The 22,365-nt window shown below is 49.8% G+C and overlaps 1 protein-coding gene and 1 pseudogene across 2 annotated transcripts in view; both read left to right on the top strand.

The window, feature by feature from the left end:
- Slc25a37 (solute carrier family 25 member 37) overlaps positions 1 to 22,365 on the top strand; it is a 37,618-nt gene that overhangs the window by 439 nt on the left and 14,814 nt on the right. The window contains exon 1 of one of the 2 annotated variants that reach the window (XM_040737945.1): positions 56 to 241. The exons of the other annotated variant lie outside the window; for it this stretch is intronic. The gene's annotated coding sequence lies outside the window, so the exon portion shown is untranslated. Of the gene's footprint in view, positions 1 to 55; positions 242 to 22,365 lie in introns of those variants that run through there. 2 annotated transcript variants of the gene reach the window in all.
- LOC110341022 lies at positions 87 to 22,361 on the top strand (annotated as a pseudogene).

A 22,365-nucleotide genomic window follows, 5' to 3' on the forward strand; every position in this document is an offset into this window, starting at 1 on the left:
AGCGCGTGCGTGTTTGCATCCCGCGCAGCGCTAGTCCCAGGGCAGCGCGGCGAAGCCAAGCTGCGGGTCCCTTGGGGCGCGGCGACATGCCAGGGATCTCGCCCCGATTGGGCGCGTGCAGCCCTGGCTCCGGGAAGCGCCGCATCGCTCCTTCCGAGATGCCTTGGTGGAGTGTTGCAGATCCTGCCAGGAAGCCCCGCACTTTGGTCCACGCCGCGCCGCGGTTGCGGGGTTCAAAGTGGTAAGCACTCCGTGCACAGCGGTGGCTGTGGCCCTGCGCTGTCCGACCGCGTGGGCGCTGCACGTGCGCGGCTTCCTAGCAAGCTGGTGGCCGGGAAGCGCCTCGGAGAAACGCACCCCCCCAACCCCCTTACCGGCCGCGCGCCCTCTGGCCCCGGCGCGGCGCCCGCTGCTCTGGGGTAGTTTAGGGGCTGGGGAGGAGCCAGCGCATATCCCCAGGCTCAGGACAGTTCTTTGGGGATACTGGATCGGTGATACACCATGTGACGCCTCCTTTCCCACCCAATTCTCCTGGGAGTCAGTGGGACCTACAGGGTCGTTTGCTGTGCTTTGCTTGCTGTGAAGCGGACCTGCAAGCTGGTATTCTATGGTTATGGGTTGTGTAATAGGTTTCCAGTCTGACCCGGCCACTTCCCCCTGGTAGTTTCCCATGCGCTTCTGTCAAGAGGCGGCTTGAACAGGTGAGATTCAGACTGTGAGCTGCCAGTGCTGGGGACTGGAGAGGGCCCGCGGGAGATAGAGGAAGTAATACCAGTACCGACTTTTAGGGCTGGAACTCATCTAACACGTGGGGGGGGGGCACCCCTGGGAGTTAACATGAATAAACTGAGGCCCAAGGGAGGGGAGCAGAGGAGTCTTAGCCCCTTGAATTCTGGGCTGCGCCTCCAGTATGCTTCGTGGAACTTGGGGACCTCACTAAGTGGCAGTTGTTTTTTAAGGCAGGGGACCAGGTATGCACACACAAAATAGTACCTTATTGCTGATGTGGGCCACACCCGAGCAGGTGTGAATATCTGGGTTTTCTCAGAGCTGGCAGTCAATGGCTGGACAGGCCAAGTCCAGTGAGAACAGACACTGGGCATAAGGCAAGGCCTGTCTTCCAGCTCGCTGCCAGACATGAGTCATCATTTCTGTCCCTCCTCTGTCCTCGTGGGGAATCATGCAGTCCTCCTCGCTTGCCACTGTTGAGGAACGAGTGAGGGAAACTTAGCTTTGTAAATCACCTCAGAAAGACCCAGCACACATAGTATGTCAAGGGCCATGGCGTTAGTATAGGAAAGAACAGATCAAATGTAGTGACATTTCTGCGGCGTAATGTGTCTTGGTTAGAGCCAGGGGAAAGTTAGGAGTTGATAATTTGAGCAGACCCATGGACCTGGAGATGACATTCCATCAAAGGAACCCTTCCACCCGTGAGACCTGGTACCTCCTTGCCATGAATTCTGGTTCAAGGATCACTTTAGCTTTGAAGGTTAAACAATTTTTGATGCCTTTTGATTTATTTGACAGTCAAGGCATTTGTCTCCTCTGTGTAAGTAATGCGCCTTGTGTTTAGTTCTCCCATGCTTTTCCAGTCTGTTTTGATTCAGACTTCACCTGTGTGCTTAGTCTTTCCAAAAAGTTCCCATCTGTGGATGGACAACGTGTGTGTGTGTGTGTGTGTGTGTGTGTGTGTGTGTGTGTGTGTGTGTGTGTGTGTGTAGCTATCTTGATTGTTTTAAGTATTCACTTTATGGGGCTTGCTTAAAAAAGGAAGTTTTTTGTTGCCAGTCAGCAAGTTCTAGGTCTGAGATTTTGATCCTGGCTTTGGTTAGCTCTCAGACCCACAGGCTTGGGTGTGAAGTTTCTTTTGTGTTCCCGTACAACTTTCTTTGGGTGGCAAGGATTTCTTTCTGTCTCTGTCTCTGTCTCTCATTTTCAGCCATGACCAAAAATCACCACAGTTGTCTGTGGCTTGCCGGAGGTGGCAGGGACACAACCGTGCCCCAGTCATGGGAATGTTTGATGTGGAGAAGACAGAAGCTGCGTCCCTCTTAAATATTTTGGATGATGAAGACTGAGTAATTGAGTCAGGAGGCCTGGGTTGGCTTGGCAGCCCTTCAGCTCACTTGCTCTCTGCCTCAGTGTGCCTACATTTTGTTGTGGTGAAAACAGGCACTCCCTTCACCTTTAACCCATCCCCCTTTCTATGGCACACCTATTGTCCTTCCATGTTAATTATTGCAACTGAAACCAAATGCATGTAAATCATATCTTGGGAAGAAAAAAACAAGGTTTTCTTTGATTTTTGAAAAGGCATTCATTTTTTTTCCACTTGGAGCTTGTCATAGGTAAATATGATTGTTGAATCAGCCTGCTTTTTCAGATTTGCTATCCTAGGATGTGTGAGCTGTGGAACCCTGGGCAGGTCCTTTGTAGGTCTAAGTCTGCTGAGCTCTCTGGTTTTGTGGTCTTAAGTACAGTAAGAGGACTTACGGATGTTTACTGTTCTAATACTGAAGTTGCTTTTTCATGAGATTCTGTCACCTCCCAATGCTACTTTAATGTCCAGTGTTTTTCAAACTGTGGGTTTTGATCCGCTAGTGGGCTGAGCATTTGACAGACAGACTGGTGACAGTATTGTCTATAAGTATAAGCAGGTATGGCTTTGGCAGGAAGAAACCCTGTTGAAGTTCTGTTTGGGTCATGGTTCCCCAGAGCCTGTGAAAAAGCTGGACAGGCCAGATAGTACATGCGTTGGTTCCTAACACTTAGAAACTGAGACAGGAGGATAGAGAATTTGAGGTTAGCCTGAGTGAGTTCAAGGCTAGCCTGAGCTACCTAGCACAACTCCATTTCCAAACTAAGTGTGAGCATCATAGGATCTGATGGTCCTTAATTTCTCTCTGATTCCCCAGCAGCAATAGCCCGAGGTTATTTAAGTTCCTACTGGGAAGACTTGCATCAGTTTTTCCAAACTTTTCTTCCCTTAGTCTTCACAGCCTGTGGTAGATGCTGATGCTTCATTTAAAGATAGACTGGTGGTACCGCTGAGTGTCCCCATGACTGTAGCAACCAGCAGAGGGACCCAGGATGCCTGGGTGTCTGCAGGCTCTTGTCCAAATGTGGCTTCTCTCTAATCTGGGCTTGGCAGGAACCTTTAACTGGTGGCAAGTGGAATGGTGGCTTGGACTGGCCTATGAGGTGGACGGACGAAAGAGCCCATGGTCAGAAGTGCTCAAGACTGTAGGGCGAATGCCAGGTGGGTGGAGGAGGAAATTCCATCCAGATTAGGCAGAGACCACGAAAGTCAGCTTGGTAAGCACAGGGAAGAAAGGAAACAGGAAAGATTTGAAGTGGGGGAACCTCCGCTGACCCTTTCACAGACCTGCTTGTCGAGAAAGCACTGCTCTAACTCTTCCTGGGTGAGCCCTCTGTCCGCCATGAGCGGGTAACAGTTCTCCAGGTGGTCCTTGTGGGCATCTTGTGGGGGATGGCCTTGGCATGGCCACCACTTGGCCTGCCTTCTGGGACATCCCACAGCCCTTGAGTTTTTTTCTGGTTGACTGGCAGAGAGTGCTAGCGGCTGCCAGAGCCCACCTCCCACTTCCTCATGCTTTAGAACACAGTGTAGGACAGGTGATACCAGTTCAACTTCTAGAGGCCATGAAATCCCAAATCACGCTATTCCCAGGAGCAAAATGATAGTGTTTCCCCTCTCTACCCGTGTCTGCCCTTCCCTGCCCTTCACTGAGAGGCACGTTTGGACAGGTGTGTTATAAGCAGACATGGAGTCAAAAAAGGGTTCTCTTCAACTACATTTCTTCCCTTCTTTTCACGACACCCCAGTGCATGCTGGTGACCGACTGTATCTCCTGTTGCAACTTGACCCCCACACATTCATTTCCTCTGTTCAGGAATGGAGAGGGACAGACTGGGTGGGACTCAAAGGTTGGAGGATAGCACCCAGAACAATAGTGAGTTGTGGAGGGGACTCAGCATTAAAAAGAAAATAAGTTACTTACTTTTAAATTGATTTTAAAAACTGAATCATTAACTTTAATTGGTTAATTAATTTATATAGACACAGTATGTAGCCCTGCGTGGCCTGGGACTCACTGTATAGATCAGGCTGGCCTAAAACCCACAGAGATCAGCTTGACTGCCTCCTGAGTGCTGGGACTAAAGGTGTGCACCACCATGCCTGGTGTCTTAGTTCGGGTTATTGCTATGACCGAACACCATGGCCAAAGAAACTTGGGGAGGAAAGGGTTTATTTGACTTACACTTCCACAGCACTGTTCATCCATCGAAGGAAGTCAGGACAGGAACTCAAACAGGACTGGAACCTGGAGGCAGGAGCTGATGCAGATGCCATGGAGGGTGCTGCTTATTGGCTTGCACAGCCTGCTTTCTTATCCAACTCAAGACCACCAGCCCAGGGATGGCACCACCCACCATGAGTTGGGCCCTCCCCCATCAGTCACTGAGTAAGAAAATGCCTTACAGTTGGATCTTACGGAGGCATGTTCTCAATTGAGGTTTCCTCCCTTCAGATAACTACAGCTTGTGTCAAGTTGACATAAGATTGGCCAACGCCTGTCCACTCTAGCTTTTTAATATGGAGCGGTGCTTGAGGTTTTTTTATTTTTTATTACTGTGCCTGGGTATGATGTGTGAATGTGGGCATGGCCATGGTGGGGTGCACATGTGGAGGTCAGGGGACAACTTTGTGAAGTCAGGTCTCTTCCCTCCACTTTTGTGTGGGCTTAGGGGATGGAACTTGCATTGGCAAGCACTTTACCTGCTGAGTCATCTTGTCTTCTGTGCATTTAGAGTTTAATGGGGATGTGTGTGTGTGTGTGTGTGTGTGTGTGTGTGTGTGTGTGTGTGTGTACACTAATTGACTGTGTTTCTTTAGTCACAGAGGGGCAAGTGTTCAGAGCTTGAGGGATGTGCTCTGCAAATGTTTTACTGGTTTTTGTTGGCTAAGTCTTTGCCACCTTGACCACTGTTAGTGTTCAGGTATCTGTACTGGCCTGTCCTTGGGGTTCTGACAGGACACACCCTCAGCTGCAGCCACTGAGAGCACCCCCTGTGCAGATTCACTATGTTCTTTTTTAAAGGGGCCCTGCTCACCTCCTAGCCTCCCGTTTTTCACTCTCTTTCCCTCTCTCTTTTTTTCCCTCTCTCCCTCTCTTCCTCTGTCTTTCCTTTCTCCTCTCTCCTGCTGCTCCTGTCTCTGGAGACTGGTCCTCCCCTTCCCTTTCCCCTTTGTATGATCTCTTTCCCTAATAAAAAACTCCTCTGATTGAACCCTGTCTCTTGCGAGCCACTTTTCTTAAATTACAACAACCACCTTCTCTTGGAAGAGCCTTTTTGTCTCTTTTGCAGTGACCTACCTCAGGCCTCTAATCTCATTTTGTTTTGCCTTGGGCTTGTGTGTGTGTGTGTGTGTGCATGTATGTATGTATTTAAAGATTTTTAAATGTATTTATGTGTATATTACTGTGTAAATATGTGCACACGAGTTTAAGTGCCCATGGAACCTAGAGGTATCAGCTCCTCTGGAGTCGGAATTAGGGGTGGTTGTGAGCCACCTGTCATGGATGCTGGGAAGCAAACTCTTGTCCTCTGCAGGTCATCTCTCCAGAACCCTTCCTCCCACCTTTTCTTTTGAGACAAGGTCCAGACTGACATGAAACTCACCTGGGATAGCCTCAAACCCATGCCAATCCTGCCTTTGAGTGCTGAGATGTGATCCACCAGGTCGACTGGACTTTTGCCTTTTGGTTGCCAATGACTGCCTTCCCTCAATCATTGGATGACTTATCTGCCCCTCCCCCTTCTCTCCCCTCTCCTCCCCATATGAAGCCAGTAGGGAAGCCTTTCTGGAACCCCACTGCTTCCCATTCTTTTCCCATGCCCCATCTCACTCTTTCCTTTTGGGGCATTGCTTTTTGTAATCTGAAGCAGTCTGGCCCCCATTGGTGCTGCCCAGGGACACAGCACTGCAGCCCTGTGGTTTGGCCTTGCTATTTCCTGCTCTGTCTTGAACTCCCAAGGCTCACCAAGCTGACCTTTTCTGTCCTCGGAGTTCACAGCCTTGGGTTGCCTGAGTGGAGGGGGAGCCATGATTTCCGTCTTGCTTTCTCTTTCCTGCCACTGGGTCCTGTGGGAATGTCTGGTTGCCATCTTCCCTTGTCACCCAATGCTGCTACCTCCTGTCCTCATAGAAGTCTGTCTCTGTTCCTAGTGGTGGGGAAGCAGGGACCTTTCACCGATTTTCCTGGCAGTGGGCCCCAGTTCTCACCTGTGCAATCTTGAAGTAGTTTCTTAGCCTCTAGGCCAGTTTCCCACTTGTAGAAAGAAGACTTTGCTCTCTTGGGTGATCAGAGGGTGAGGTCCTTAAGATGCTCAGGACAGCAATCGATACAAGGGGAATGTTCTCCAAGAGTGAGTCTGCTTCTTCCCCCTCCCCTTCATGAATGTGGCTGTAGTCACTGTCCCTTCTCCAAGGATTTGGACAGTTGGCAATCTGCTTCTCTCCAGATCTCTACGGACAGGCACAGTTAGGCCTGACAGTGCAGGCCCCTGTGCCCAGTGTGTGTGTGTGTGTGTGTGTGTGTGTGTGTGTGTATGCATGTATGCATGTATGCATGTATGCACGTGCTTGTGAATCTCATTGGCCTGGAACTTGCTGATTCAGCTAGGCCCCAAGGATTGGCCTGCTTCTGTCTTCCCAGCTCTGGAATTACAAATACACCACTATGTCCAGCCTGTGCTCTCGAACATGCTCTCTCTCTTTCCCTCCCAACCAGCGATTTATTTATTGGTTGGTTGGTTGGTTGACTAATTGAGACAAGGTCTCAGTGTGTAGTCCTGGCTTCCCTGGAACTCAGATATAGACCAAACCAGTCTCTAATTTACAGAGATCAGCCCGCCTCTGCCCCCGAGAGCTGGGATTAAAGGCGTGGGTTCTCAGGATCAAATTCAGGCTCTCACGTTTGCCTGGCAAATGCTTTGCCAGCTAAGCAGTCTCCCTAGTCCCATTCTCCCATTCTTCACACCCTGGAGGTCACCGGCTGTCACCTCCATGGGTCCTGGTTCTGACCCAGAACCTTCCCACGTCGTCATGTCTTTCTTCATCCATTACTGCGGCTGCTGCCCCGCCCTCCGTTTCTTTGCTCTTGCCTCTTTACACTTAGTTCTGGAAAGCTGCCAGCCTGCCGGGCAGCCGAGCCCTTGGGTGCTTCAACACTGACTGCCTCCATTGGCACCCTGTGGGCCCCAAGCCCCGTCAACTGCTTCTGACCACCACTGCCTCTGCTTTCCTCATGGCCACAAGCTACGTCTCTTCTTAGTTTACGGAGAAACCTGGACCCCAGACGGGCTCATCTTCCAGTCAGTGCCCTTCAAGCTTTCTTGCTTTCCAACCACCGTTGTAAGGGAACAGCTATCTCTTGTTTGTAGAGCAGCCGTTCTCAACCTTCCTAATGCTGTGACCCTTTTAATACAGTTCCTCATGTTGCGGTGACCTCCAACCATAAAAATTATTTCATTGCTCCTTCACAACTATAATTGTGCTGCTGTTGTGAATCATAATGTAAGTATCTGATATGCAGGATATCTGATGTGTGACCCTTGTGCAAGGGTCTTTCTATCCCAAAGGGGTCACAGCCCACAGGTTGAGAACCGCTGCTCTGGGGGAAGTTGGCAGTGGCAGGGAGGTGTGATGTTCATGAACCATTCGTACCACAGGACTCAGTCCCGACTCTACACCTGGGGCACGTGACTTAACCTCCTATCACCTCAGGTCCTTTCCCTGCACACTGGGGAACATTATTAACCCCAGATGCATCTTGTGAGGTTACTGAAAGAAAAAAATATGACAATGTATGCCACGTCCCCTGCCTGGTGAGGCTCTCAGTAAATGGTACATGAGATGGTCATCTTTCGTCTTCCTTGGGTGACCCATTGCAGGGCCTTTAACCCCTCCTCCTTCACGCAGTGGCTCCGCCGTAGCATATCTGCAGGTCAGAGCCAGCCCTGTTGCCTAAAATAAGCAGGCCCATCCTAAACTTTTCACCTGGGCCCTGTGAACCCCAAAGCGCTGCCCTCCTGTTTTCTCTTGTAAACAAACAGCCCTGGCTGTCGCTTTTCCTCTCAAATAACCAGTGTTGTGAGAGGGCCGTTGTCCTGTGACCTCCTCTTCATCACCTTCCAATTTCTGCACCTGGTTTGTGTTTTGGGAAAATGTCTTGTAGTCCAGGATAGCTTTAAACTCGCTTCGTGGCCAAGGATGATCATTGAACTCCTGATCCTTCTGCCGAAACTACCTGAAGGCTGGGATCACAGGCCCCATGCATGGCTCCCTAGGCTTTTTACCCACCACTCTTTGGATACTGTTAGTGGTCTTGTGTGTTGCAGCTGGCTCCCTCCTGGGCCTTGGGTACTTGCCCTGCACACCCCAGTCTCCTATGCCCAGAGGGAGTGTTTGGGTCTTAGTTTTCACCTGGCCTGCTAACTCCCCAATCCCTGTCTCTCCTCATCTCCAGTCCAGGCTCTCAGGAGCTGAAGCCCCGACTGGTCTCAAAGACATCTTGTGTCTCTTCTTGGTGACCCCTGCATCCACCCCAGGACACAGCATGTCTGGACATCATGACCTGGTGGCTTAGCCTCCCTTTTCCTCACCTCAGTGCCCCTCTGAGAGCCCAACTCCTTGGTGTGACATCTCCAGCTTCTTCCTGGCTGCTGCTTGTAGAAATGGAAGACTTGAGTATCTCTGAGTCTAAGGTCTCTTTATGTGCTTCTCCCTCCCTGCTGCCATGCTTTAGGGTGTTTGAACTTGCCAATGGGCCTTGGCTTCCTGGACTCCCTCCCGCTCCTGTCTTTTGGTTTTTCTCTATGGTGTTTTCTCCTTCTAACACACATTAGCATTTGCTTGCTTTTAGTGTTTAGATTTTATTTGCACTTACAGTGTTCTTTCTTACTTGATAGGAGAATATCAGCTTCCAGTAGGCAGGGCTGTGTTCTGTTGATCTCTGCATTTCCTTGACCTGAAACAAGAGAGTAGGTGCTAGAAGCCATTTGGTGAATGAATTTCTGCAGAGGCCACCCTTCATAACTGCTCCTTGGCAACTGGCTTCAGAGCCCTCAAGGTTTATCCATCTGAAATCAGAAGTGTGACAGCGCTAGATGCTTGCCACATCTAGTGAGACACCACGACCAGGATTCTGGGCACCACAGTTTTCAATAGGGAAGGTTCTACATCGGGACTGCCTGTAACGTGTAGCCTTCCTTGCCAGCCACCTAGGCCCTGCCACAGTTGCAGTCCCCAAATAAAACATAGGATGGTATATTAATTATGAAGCTGTTGGCCATTTGCTTGGTTTCTTACTGGCTATCTCTGACTTTACCCCATAATTGTTAATCTAAGTATTTCTCTTACTGGAGAAAGGGGTCCGGACCTTTTACTCCTCTGGAGGCTACATCGTGACTCTCCGTGTCTCTCCTTCCCAGAATCCTCCTCAACTCCTAGTCCCACTTATCTTGCTTCCCTATTGGCCAACAGTGCTTTATTCAACAACCAATAAGAGACAGATTTACAGAATGGCATCTCCCATCAACTGCCCATAGTATTTATGATAGTCAAACTGAGATCCCACTATAAGGGTAGGGTTGGCTCCCTGACATGGGACATCTAGCTTGTTTTCATGGTGCCAGACCCTGGGGGGAGGTGAGGAGCAAGCAGCCCTGCCTTCCCGCACTTCATACCCAGTAACCCAAAGGAAGTACTTTCACTTGGGCTGGAAGGATGAGGTGGGAGTTGTCAGGTTTTGGGGTGGCTAGACTGCTGCTTGTTTTGAAGGTCTGGGGTTTAGAGCAGTGTTTCCTGGCCTCCTCTGGGGACACTGTTGAAGAGAGACCGTGATGGTCAGCCCAGACTGCTACCACCCTGCAATCTTTAGTCATTCTAGAAGCTCACACTGGTTCACAGAGGCGCCTTTGATAATATCCCTCCAACGTGCTTGTAATCCCAGACAGCCCAGGATACTGTAGCTTAGTCACCCAGGGGCCACAGCCTTAAACCAGTGTCTTCTTTGCAGAGAAAACAAAATGTGTTGAAACTGGGAGAAATCCCAGCCTGCTTGAGGCAGCAGTTGCATAATAAGTTTAGGAAATGTCTGTCCTCTGGTCAAGCCTAGCCTCTGTTGCCCATGACACTTCCTGTGTCTGATGAGCTCCTGGGTCCATCAGCTCTGGCTGGGCAGAGCCTAGTTCCAGCACCCTGAGGTCTGGTTGTCCACATAGTGGATGGTGTATGCTGTAGCTGAAGGAAGCCCCTGATCCTGCATTTCTGTGTGCAAGGTGTTTTTATCCCCTGGGATGGCCGGGAAGGGTGTTCTGAGATGTACTTGTGGGCAGGGCCGCAGAAGAGGTGTGTGCATGTCTTGCTTATGCTCAGGTTGAAACCATCAAACCAGGGACAGCCTTAAGTATTTAATTCTTGGTCATGCCATTAACCAGCTTCAGTGTCGGGAAAGTCATGTCTCTGAGCTGTGTTAGAATTCTGTTGTCCACTAGGGCTGCAGGCTTCTCATTTGAAATTGGGAAGAGTGGCCACGCTTGGCCTGTCTTCCATTTGGTCCACCTGCATCTTAGACAATAATGCCGCCAGTTTTTTTTTTTTTTTTTCTCTTTACTTGAAATGGGCTTTCATCATTGTTGCACAGGCTGGCCTCTGACTCTTAATCTTCCTGACTCTTACGCTTCCCAAAGTGCTGAGTTTACATATTATCCTACCATGCAGAGAACACAGTTTTTTCTATCTTTTCCTCCTTCCCTCCCCTCCCCTCCCCTCCCTCCCTCCCCCCCTTCTTCTCTTTCCCTCTTCCCTCCCTTCTCTCTCCTTCTAGCATGGGTTTTGGTGTCATGGCATCAGAGGTCAGAGGAGAACTTGGGGTGCTGATCCTTAGCTCCCCTCTTGTTGAGACAATGTGTCTTCTCTTGTTCACCACTGTGCACACCGGGTTAGCTGGCCCAGAAGCTTCCCGAGGTTGTCCTGTCTCCACCCCTCATCTTGCAATAGAAGCTCTGAGATTACAGACAGTACTGTGCCTGCCTTTATGTGGGATCTGGGGATTAAAACTCAGGTTCTCACTTGCATGACAAGTAGCTTTGTAACCGAGCCTCCTCCTTAGCCTGGGAGCACAGCTTTAAAACTGCGTAGGCTGCATATTGTTAAACCGGGTTCTTAGGGAAAGAAAGGGGGGTAAAGCTAGCTAGTCCCAAGTTCACATAGGATAGTGGGAGTCCCTGTGGCTGTGGCCCCTTATCCCATTGAGTCCTCAACTGCCTGCTGCTGTCTTCACCTGGGACACAGGAAAGAGGAGATGACCATCAGGATGCAGGGGCCTGTTGCTTGGAGGCCCTTGATGGACTTACCATTGCACACCCTTGTTCTGATTTTGAGAGTCTGCCCCTGGAGCACTGAACAAATGAGTCTGGGAGTGTCTTGGGGCGCGTTACCCCTAGATCTGCTGGCTCATAGAGTGTGTACTGTCCTGATATCTGTGCTTGCTGATCTGTGTAGAAATAGGTACCATTGTCTCAGGTTTCCCTGGCCTCCCTTTCTTCATTTTTCTTTTTGCTGGTCCTTGGCATCAGGAACTGAATGTAGGGATGAGTGCTGCCTTGTGGGACACAAGACTTACTTTCACAGCCTCTGATTCAGCCATGGCCTGAGTGCAGGGTGCTCTCTGTGGGGACATGTCAAGGTGGTTAGGGGTGTCACCAGGGTGTCTGGTACCTAGATTAAAAGTGCTGGGTGATGGTAGATGATTAGTTTCAAGGAATTGGACCCAAAGGGATGCTCCTGCTTCTGCTGCTGCTGCTGGTGGTGGCGGCGGGGTGTGTGTGTGTGTGTGTGTGTGTGTGTGTGTCTGTCTGTCTGTCCTGTGCATGGGTGTGCAAGTGAGCTGGGTACACTCAATGAAGAAGGGAGAGGTGGATTTCTATAGTTACCATCTCTGGGTTTTGGTTGCTCCTGTAGTCTCCAGTCTGTTGCCTCTCTAATTCATGCTAATGCCCTTCCTGGGAACACTTCAGGGCTTTATGCCCTGGCTACCATCAAGCAGCTGTGCTCTTTGTGAGATGGATGCCTCACGCATGGGGTATGATACCCAAGATGCATATTACATTAATTCCTTGAATGGAGATGGACCATCCTCAGGGACCCTGAACCTCAAAGGAAGGAAGGGGTTTGTGAGGCCCTGTGCCGGTTCAGTTGTATCTCAGTATGTGTCCAGGCCTGAAGAAGTTGTGGGTGTTAGAACAGAGATTGATGTGTCTTGTTCTGGTAAGTGGTAGCAGATGCCTTAGACACCAGCACACCCTGGGGATCTCCCGATGATCTTCGTGGTCTGGGTCCTGATCCTTGGTGAGAACACTTTGGTGTTTAGGGGGTCCCTGTAGTGCAAGCTCAGCACTCCCCCTCAGTTCCCTGTTGGGAACTTCATGTTGGCTTGCTGAGATCAGCCTGTCCCAGAGGTGAAAACATTTACTGCCCCGAGCAGGGGAAGGTGGAAACAAAAGGTAGGAGAAAGGAAATGCCACTGGGTTGGAGGAGGCTTTGCTTTTCAGAACTGGGCCTGAATTAGTGAAAGCAGAAGTGGCCACGCAGTTTAAGGTTTGCCTAAGGGACCCTTACCGCCCCAGTTGGGGGGAACAGAGAAGCTTGAGAAGGGACAGTTGCGATGCTAGGAGGAGCCAAGGAGCCTGGGGCTTGTTTTGGAGGCTGAAACTCCTATGTGGTTCCTTGTCCTCTGGGAAGGTGAAGGTGTGGCTGTGCACACTTCCCTGTTAGTGCTCTTTCTGAAGCTGGGTGAGTCTAGGGCACGAGGGCTCTCTGTGCCTGCTGTCCAGTCCTGGGTTAGAGAGAGACACCCAAAATGCACACTTGATGGAAACTGAGTCCCATTTCTCCTGGAGGCAAATCCAACAACATGTGCATGGACCTACTGACCACACCCCATGTGGCTATGGAGTGCCCTGGCACAGAAGGCCGTGGTTACTCAATTTGTTTTCGGGTGGTTCTGGTTGGGGACGGATTCTTTCTGTGCCTAGCCAGTGCTGGGTAGTTAGTTACTCAGAAGAAACAATGCAAGAAAAGGTTTAGGCTGATTGAAGTAGAGCCCACAAATGTACCCAAGTGTAAGGTGGGGGGCGTCTCTCTCCCTGGGTCTCTCCCTCCCTCTCCCCTTCTTGTGCATGTTTGTGGTATGCATGTATTATACATATACATGTTTGCACATGTATGGGCACATATTTGTATACCAGATCCAGGTGTGTGTGTGTGTGTGTGTGTGTGTGTGTGTTTGTGTGTGTTTTCGAGACAGGTTTCTCTGTATTGTTTTGGAGGCTGTCCCAGAACTTGCTCTGTAGACCAGGCTGGCCTCGAACTCACAGAGATCCGCCTGCCTCTGCCTCCCGAGTCTGGGATTAAAGGTGTGCGCCATCAATGTGCACCACCAACACCCGGCTTCCAGGTGTGTTTTTAATGGAGGCTTGAGCTGGATGTCAGGTGTCTCAGTTACTCTCCTTACATATTGATACATTGAGGCAGGGTCTCTCATTTGGCCCTTCCCCCTCGAGCCTACTGATTGATTGATCTAGGCCAGCCAGCCAGTTTGCTCGAGGGAGTGGCTGCCTCTCCTTTCATGTGCTGAGATTATAGGTGGGCCACCAGATCTGTCCAGCATTTACATAAGGTTCTGGGGATCTGAACTCGGGTGCTGGTACTTGGGCAGCAAGCACTTTGTGGAATCACTTCCCCTGGAGCACCTGAAGCTGTACATCAAACTATTTTTCCCCCTTTGATCTCACAGCTTTTCCAGAAACATCTGAGTTCTGAGCACTTGTGCATGCTGGGAAGGGAGAAGGGTTCAAGGAACTCTCTTCCAGAATTATTGAAGATTGACAAATGCATCTTAGAGGCCTGAAGATGCCAGCTGAGCAATGGCCTTTAATTATAAATAGAGCAACCCTCACAGTCTGGGAGTTGGATTAAGTCTTAACTACTTGTTTACTTCTGGCTGACCCTTTCAAGTTTTGGATTGGAATTGGAGAAGTTGATTTTTACGAGACAGGGTTTCTCTGTGTTGTTTTCTAGGCTGTCGGTCCAGCCCAGCCTCGAGCTCACAGAGATCTGCCTGCCTCTGCCTCCCGAGTGCTGGGATTAAAGGCGTGCGCCACCACCGCCCGGCATGCGCCGAAAATTCAGTGTGCTACTATGGGGTGCATGGCACCATGACTACAGGTAGTGGTGGGCTCTGTTGACCCTCAAATGTAGGGTTCCTCAGGCTTGTGAGCAGGCCCCTGTCAATAAGGTGACACGTCTCAGGCCTTGCTCTTTGTATTTTATGACAATGACTTCCTAAGAAAGTTTCTGAAATTCTCTTTCAGTCCCTGGAAATCAAAAGTTGCTGCAAAGATAGGCTGTCCCCAGAAACTGCTATGCAATTGAGCAAGAGAAGGAACCAGGAAGTCCAGGGGAGTTGGGAGTTGTTTTTTTTTTTTTCCTTCAATCTCAGAGGCAGGGACCCCAAGCAGAAGAAGTGATGCCATCATGTTTACTTGTAGTGCAAGGTGACCGGAGGTATACTGACTGCACAGCAAGTGTGACTCAAACTCACGGCCTCTCTGTTCCTCGGGACAGTGTGACTTGTAGGTGTCTGTTTAGACTCATTAATGTAGACTCCCAGCCAGACTAATTCTGCCTTGAGAAGAAAGCTGGGAGGGAGGATTGCTTGCAGTGCATTCTGGGAGAGGAGCCAACTGCTTATGTCCCATTTTTGGGGGCCTGCCTTGTCCCGGAATTCCAAAGTGCCTGCCTCAAAACAATAGTTTATTTTGTCGCAATCACCAGCAGCCCTTCAAGACTGCAGACCCTTCTTCATTCAGGCAGCTCCAGAATGTTGAATGACTCCAGCCCCACCCTGGAACCTAGGGGAGAATGCCCCAGAAGTTTCTGGAGGGCTCTGTTTATAGCACTCTGACTCTTGCCTGCTGGAGACCTTTCACAAGTTCATCACCAGGAAGCTGAGTCATTCAGGGGTCAACTGGCACGATCACAGGTCACCCAGTGCTGCCAGCAGCACAGATAGGGTTGTGCTGGGCATTTGGGGGGAGCAGCTTAGGCATGACAAAGAGGATGAGCTCAAGCCCCACCCTTAGCATCGCCCTTCTGGGGGTGCCGTGGGGTGGCGGGTGCACATCCTGGGGATTTCACAGCAAAGAACCATTTCCTACCATTCACTCTATTTCTTTCCTTCTCTGAATCCAAGGCCAAGGTCAGAGCCAAACAGAAACACAGTGCAGAGGATAAAATGCCTTCCTGTGTCTTCATGCTTGGGGTCCAGCTCAAGCTCTCCATCCTTGGGCTGTGCTCCTAGGCTCCTCTCCCCACACTTAGCAGGTTTAGGGGACAGCAGTTCCTCCAGTCACATCCCCATTCCACAGTCCGTGTGTATGTCATTTTTCCCTGCTGGTTTCTCTGCAACCTGGACTCAGCCTCGTTCCTTCTTTCCAGGGGGAAGGTTTTAGTTAGCCTAGGCTCACCCATGATGGAAGCTTTCTGCCGTATTTGTATCCAGAGAAAACTTAACTTTGTCTGGCCCCAAAGTGTCGGGAATAAATGGTACATGTCACACAGCTTCAGCTTAACAAGCAAGCTCCAGAGACTGAAACCCAAATCTTCAGATTGACCCTGTGGGTGTCCTTTCCTGAGGCCTTTGGATGTCACACATAGGGTTTCCCACCTGGTGTCACCTTTTTGGATAACCGGTAGAAGGTACATGAAGTAAGGTCACCGGCCCACGTAGCCATGCCTGGCCTGATTGCGCATGGGTCCCTCTGTGCTGTAGAGATGATTTAATAGTAGAGTTTGAGCGAATTCTGGCCTCGGGAATTTATCCCCAGATCTTGGACCTCTAGCACCCCCTGAACTCCAGGGCTCGACTTTGTTGGTGCTCATGGTCTTGGCCACTTTCCTGTGTGCTGGGCCCCAGACTCTGGACGCACCTCGATTCCTAGTAGATGGTCTGGGAGTGCTTAAGGCTGTGCTTTGTGCATGTGGGTGAAGCCCGCCTGGCCCCTGACTCCTTGGCCATTGTTACAATGTTTCAGTGAACAACAGTGGATGAGTCTCACAGGAGACAGCCACACTGATGCATCACCTGATATAATTATAAGTAGAGGAATGAGCAAGCGAAGCCTGGCGACAGGATTGCAGTGAATGCTGCTTTCTTCCCGTCTAATTGGGCTAAATCACTGGGCTCTGTGAAGGGCGTGGGAGCCGGCCTTGCAGGAGCTGGCAGGGCCACACCCGATTTGGAGGCATGCAGGGGTCGCCTGTCTCCCAATCCCACGTGGGTTTCAGCTGCGCTGCATCCACCGAGTCCTGGGCTTCCCTCCCTTCCTTGGTATCAGTGCCAAGGGCTGTGTCTTAGGGCCACAGGCCTTGTCACCTGCCTGGTCGCTCACACCAACACACAGCTGGTTCTCGTCAGTGCCTCTGAGCCTGCACGGCTGAGGTGTGTTCTGGGAGGGCGTCTTTCGGGTGGCACACGCTGGGGAAGAAGTTGCTGCGTCACCCAGCCAGGCTGGCCTAGGGAAGCAGCAGGACTCAGGTTGTGTGGCCTGAGCGTCTTGTCTTTCTCTCCAGAGGCCTGGGAGGACTTGGCTGGCCTTTCAGATGCTTCCTCCAAATGCTCCTGGGCTAGCAACAGTGCTGTGTGTGTCTGTGTGTGTGTGTGTGTGGGGGGTGATGGGGAAGGTGTGGGGAGGGGGCTGACACTGCAGAGACCCTGGCCAGACGGATGGATAAAGGCTGGCTCCTGGAGGGCAGGCCTGCAGGGCAATTCTGAACCCACGCTCTTGAGATACATCCTTGCAGCAAACTGTAGGTTAAATCTTTTTGAAATTGAGGCTAAATATACATAAGATATGTTGTTTGGCCCTTTTAAAGCCTCTCTCTCTCTCTCTCTCTCTCTCTCTCTCTCTGTGTGTGTGTGTGTGTGTCTTCATGTGTAGGGTGCATGCGTGGGAAGGCCAGAGTTCAATCTTGAATGTTTTCCTCATGAGCTGCCATCTTTTTTGTTTTTAATTTTTAAGTTACATTGATTTATTTTGTATGTATAAATAATATATATTAAATATTTGAGTGTTTTGTCTACCTATATGTCTATATACCACATGCATGCTTGGTGCCCACAGAGTTCAGAAGAGGGCATTGGATATCCTGGAACTGGAGTGGCAGATAAATGTAAGCCCCTGTGTGGATCAGCAAATGCTCCTAACTGCCGAGCCCCTGATCCTGACTTTTAGAAAGGGTCTCTTTTTACCCAGAACTTCAGAGGTGTTGAATACTTCTCCTTTGTGATGTAACCAGACTCAGAAATCTTTTCATCTCGCAAAGCTAAAACCCACCCCTTAAATAATAAGCTCCTGTTCCCCCACCTGCCAGGCCTCAGCATCCTTCATCCTGCTTCCTGTCTCTTTGAAAGCCATTCCTTTAAGTGCCCGGTGTAACCAGAATCATGCTATATCTGCCCCTTTGCAATTGGCTTATTTCAGTCACCATAATGTCCTCCAGGTCCATCCATAAATGGAGCATGTGTCAGGATTTTCGCCCTTTTTAAAGCTAGATAGTATTTCATCATATGGTTAAGCTCACATTATCTTTGCCTGTGATGGACAACTGGACTCTTTCTACCCATCAGACACCTCGAGACCCTGCTCTCATTTCTCCTAGGTGTATCCCCACAAGTGTAATTTCTGGATCCTTGGAAATTCTGCTTTTAACTTTTAGAAGAACTGCGTGGGTTTCCTTTTAACATCCCTGCAATAATAAATAGGGTGTTTGAATGAGATTGGCTCCCATAGGCTCATGTATTTGAACGTTAGGTCTCCTGTTGATGGAACTGTTTGGGGGAGGATCAGGAGATGTAGTCCTGTTGTGGAAGAGGTGTGTCACCGGGGGTGTGACTTGAGGTGTCAAAGACCCTCATCAGGTCCAGTCTCTCTCTCTGCCTCTATCTTGAGGATAAGATGTAAGGGTTTCAGGTACTGCTCCAGCGCCATGTCCCCCCACCATGCCCCCACCATGATGATCTACCCTCTGAAACTGTAAGCAAGTCCTTAACTAAATGCTGCTTCTTCTAAGTTGCCTTGGTCATGGTGTGTTTTCACAGCACTAGAGCAGTAACTAAGACAAGTGCAACAAAGGTTCAGGTTTTTCCTGGCTTTCCGCTACTCTCCACCTTTGGTTCTTTTTCTGACAGTGTCTCTCTATACACCCCTGACTAACCTTGAGCTTATATGCTTCCTCCCAAGAACTGGGATTTTAGGTGTGCATGGGTTTAAAAATTAAAAAAAAAATACAGGTATTTTAAAGCTGCAAATAAGTCCAGTGTACATCAATGTCGGAGACTTACCTCCTTCAACTAAACCCTCCTACACTGATGCACCTTCCTTTATCGATGGTGCTACCAGTGAGATGGATTCTGATGTTTGGCATCCTGAATGTCTCCTTAGAGACAGTGTTAGGCCCCTTTTGTTCATTGAGCCTGTGTTTGTAGTTGTACTAGCTTGTGAACAGAGCACTAGGAATCCACCTGTCAAGCTTCTGTGCTGGTGGGCTACAAGAGAGGTGACATGATTGTTCAGTGTCCTTGTGGTGGTCACACTGCACAGGAGTCTGGGTCTCTGACATTTTGGAGGACCATCTGTTTGGCTAAGTGAGTCCCACCGTGTCAGCATTTGCACTGGGTGTACATGCCTAGAGAAATCTCAGGGGCCAGAGCACCTGCATCCCGATGTCTGTGGTCTGTGGGGCGGTCCAGGTCCTCCAGGACCACAGGGGGCATGGGCAGGGGAGGGAGGCCCCCCATGCTTAGTCCTGCAGCTGACCTAACCGGTCTGCCACACTTCCCCTTACTCCAAAAGGCATTGAGCAGTCTCAGGGTGTCTTGGTACTCAAGGACCCTCTCCAGTCCTGGGCTGGAACTTTAGTACCCAGTAAAGGTGAGCCAGGTGAGCTAGCTTCCGGGAGCACTTTTGTTTGTTGCTTTTTTAGCCCATGTAAACTGATATTAGTGACAGCTCCCTATCCCCCACGCTGCTTAGCTGTCCAAGTTCCCTTTGTTACATAACCAGGATTAATTTAAGCAGCTCTATCCCTTCATTCAGAAATGACAGGGAAGAGGAGTGGCTGTAGAAGTGTTGGTGCCCCTCATGGGCCAGCCTGGGCAAATCCCCTCATTCCTTTGGGCCTTAGTTTTCACTCTGTTGAGTGGGGTGGCAGAATGAATGGTACCTCAGGTGTGTTGGAGTCTGCTGGCAAAAGTGTTTATGGATGAATTTGCTCTCACCCTGGGCAGATGTTTAAGGACACCCTTCTCCAAGGAAGGAGTGTCAAAGAAGGAATTAGCACAAATGACAGTTTCTAGAAATCTGTGTGGTTTTTGTTTGTTTGTTTGTTTTTTGTTTTTTGTTTTTCCAGACAGTTTCTCTCTGTAACCTTGGCTGTCCTGGAACTCACTCTGTAGACCAGACTGGCCTCAAACTCACAGAAATCCACCTGCCTCTGCCTCCCAAGGCTGGGATTAAAGGTGTGTGCCACTACCACCTGGCTGGGGAATCCGTGTTTTTTTTTCCCAAAACAAAAACCAAACCAGGAACATTAGGGCTTTACTCCTCTAGCCTTTCTAGAAGATAGTGCTGTGAGGAACCCCACACAGACAAGGAAACATGCCCAGGAGATAAGTCATTACCTGAGGCTACACTTGGAGGAAGAAGCCTTAGCCTGAGGTGCCTCTCTGGAGGCTGCCCTGGCAGCCAGGGGCCCTTGGGTCTGTAGTCATCAGGAAATGGAGTTGGCCTAGCCTCGAGCTCCTTTGGTCAGAGAGGATAGGAAATTAAAGCCATGTCCTGGAGCTCCCACCCAAAGCCTGTTGTGTGTTTTATTGTCGTCCTGTTTCGTAGTCTCCTGTGATTCTGTTCAAACCTGCCATGAAGTCATGTGTGCCAAACATCTAGTCCTTCAGCAGCCAGCTAGGAGAATGAATACTCCTTCAGGCTAGGGGAAGCTAGTCCTGATGGTGGATCCTGGCGAGAATCCAGGCATCCAAATTCACAGAGGCTTTCCCTCTCCCAGGTAGGGAACACTGTAGCCTCTCTACAAGTAACTGCAGCAGAGGCAAACCCTTATTGAACACTCTGTCACTGGACTAGCCGACCAACGTACTTCCATTTCCTTGTTCCTCCATCTTGCAAGCCGAAGGTCAGAGGTTAAGTAATCTGCCAAGCTGCAAAGTTGAATTAGGAGTTTGGCAACTAGGTGGTAGAGTACTGGGCCCGGTGGATGGGTGATTCCCCACATGAGTCTCCCCCTTGGAGAAAGGAAAGGCTGGAGGCTGGGACTAGCCCTAGGAGGAGCTTGTCTCCCCAGGGAGATCTCCTCAGTTCTGACAATGTCAGACCACCTTGCAGGAGAGACCAGAGCTCAGGCAGTAATTGGCACTTAAGCCTAGAACTGCTTAACTCTATTCTTCCTCTTCCTTCTGTGTAATTGGGGATTCCCAATACCTTGGGCTGCACTGTCTCTACAGTCTGACAGTGAAAGGGAGGGGCAGGGGAGGCTCCTTAGGATGTCTCCATGCCTGGCAGGGACAGTTACAAGATCATCTGCCCAGGAATCACCTCAGGTCTGAGGCCTCTCCTGACCCTGTCTCTTCTGTCCCGTCCTGTCCCGTCCCGTCCATCCCATCATCTGTATGGCACTGAGATGTCTATTAGTATAGTGTCCCCAGGCAGAATGAATCCTTGAGAGCATTGGCTGCCTTGGAGACGCCTTGTGTGGATGGTTGAAGTGGACTTCCACCACACTCTGAGACTGGGTATTCCAGCAAAAGAGAGTTGGAGGAGTGGCAGAGAGCGAGGTCCCTGACCAGCTCTGTGTTAACTTTCCTTCATAACAGAGCAAAGAGGGAGGCCCATGGGGGGCAGAACTTGGAAGGCAAATGAACACTTTCAAGGTAGCCCCACCATGGCAGACACCCATTGCTGGCAGAGCCCCTTGCTTATCTTCCTGGATTCGTCTTCTTTCCTGCACACAGAAGGAACCTGCTCAGGAGGGGTTGATAGGTCCCTGTGGTGCTTGCTCTTGTGTTAAATTTGTTCTTCATTGAGGCATGCCAAGCTTACCTATGCTTTGTGAAAATAACATGCTGTTTCTCCAGTTTGTCTTGACATCTTGTCCTTACTTGTGAATGGAGTGTTTACAAGCCATTCAACTCCTCAAGACTGGCTGAGTCAGTGAGAGGCCTCAGAAGTTCACTTTATGAGCAGGGAGTTGAACTGTGTCTCTTGAAAGTACATTTTGAATATCCTGTTTAAAAACAAGGTTGAAATTGAACTGTTGCCCTTTGGATCACAGCACCCGGCAAGATGGGCAAGTGTTGGGGGTCTCCAGACTGCCAGCGAGTTCTGCAGTCACCAGTGGAATCCGAAGTTGCACGATAAACAGTATAAGAAAGTCCACTTGGGCACAGCCCTGAAGGCCAATCTTTTTAAATGTACTCCTCATACAAAAGGAGTTGTGATGGAAAAAGTAGGGGTTGAAGTCAAACAGCCAAATTCTGCTATCAGGAGGAACCTGGTCAGCTCATCAAAAATGGCAAGATCACAGTGTTTGTGCCCAGTGATGGCTGCTTGAATGTCATTGAAGAGGAGAACCATGAAGTTTGGTTGCAGGATTTCGTCCAAATGGTCACACTGTAGGTATTCCCAGAGTCCTCTTTAAGGCTGTTAAAGTAGCCAGCTTGTTTCTTTTGGGCCTGTTCAAAGGCAAGAAGGAAAGATCAAGAACATACATTTTGACAACAGAAACACAGTGATAAGTCTACACATTCTTAAAACAAAACAAAGCAAAAACCAAAAGAAATTGAACTGCTATTACAGCACAGTTGAGAAACAGGTCCTTCAAGGGGGAGGCTGAGACAAGGGCTCTGACCTACTGGATGGATCGATGCCCCTGATACGGGAATAGGTCAGTTACCATGGGAGTGGGTAGGGAAGGGCCTGATAAAAGAGTATTTGACTGGATTTACTGTGTTGCATGTGTTTGCCCTTCTGCCTTCCACAATGCAGGGGTCCTCCCCAAATACTGGGATATGCACTTGGATTTCCAGGACTGTATGTATCCCTGTGACCCCCCAAACACCCTACTCTTAAAGCCAGTCGAAGGTGTTCTGTTATAGCAGGGGAAGACGGGCTGAGGTAAATACTGATTCAGCTCCATGT

The sequence above is a fragment of the Mesocricetus auratus genome, unplaced genomic scaffold, assembly GCF_017639785.1.
Source record: "Mesocricetus auratus isolate SY011 unplaced genomic scaffold, BCM_Maur_2.0 Super-Scaffold_2245, whole genome shotgun sequence".
Classification (NCBI taxonomy): Eukaryota; Metazoa; Chordata; class Mammalia; order Rodentia; family Cricetidae; genus Mesocricetus; species Mesocricetus auratus.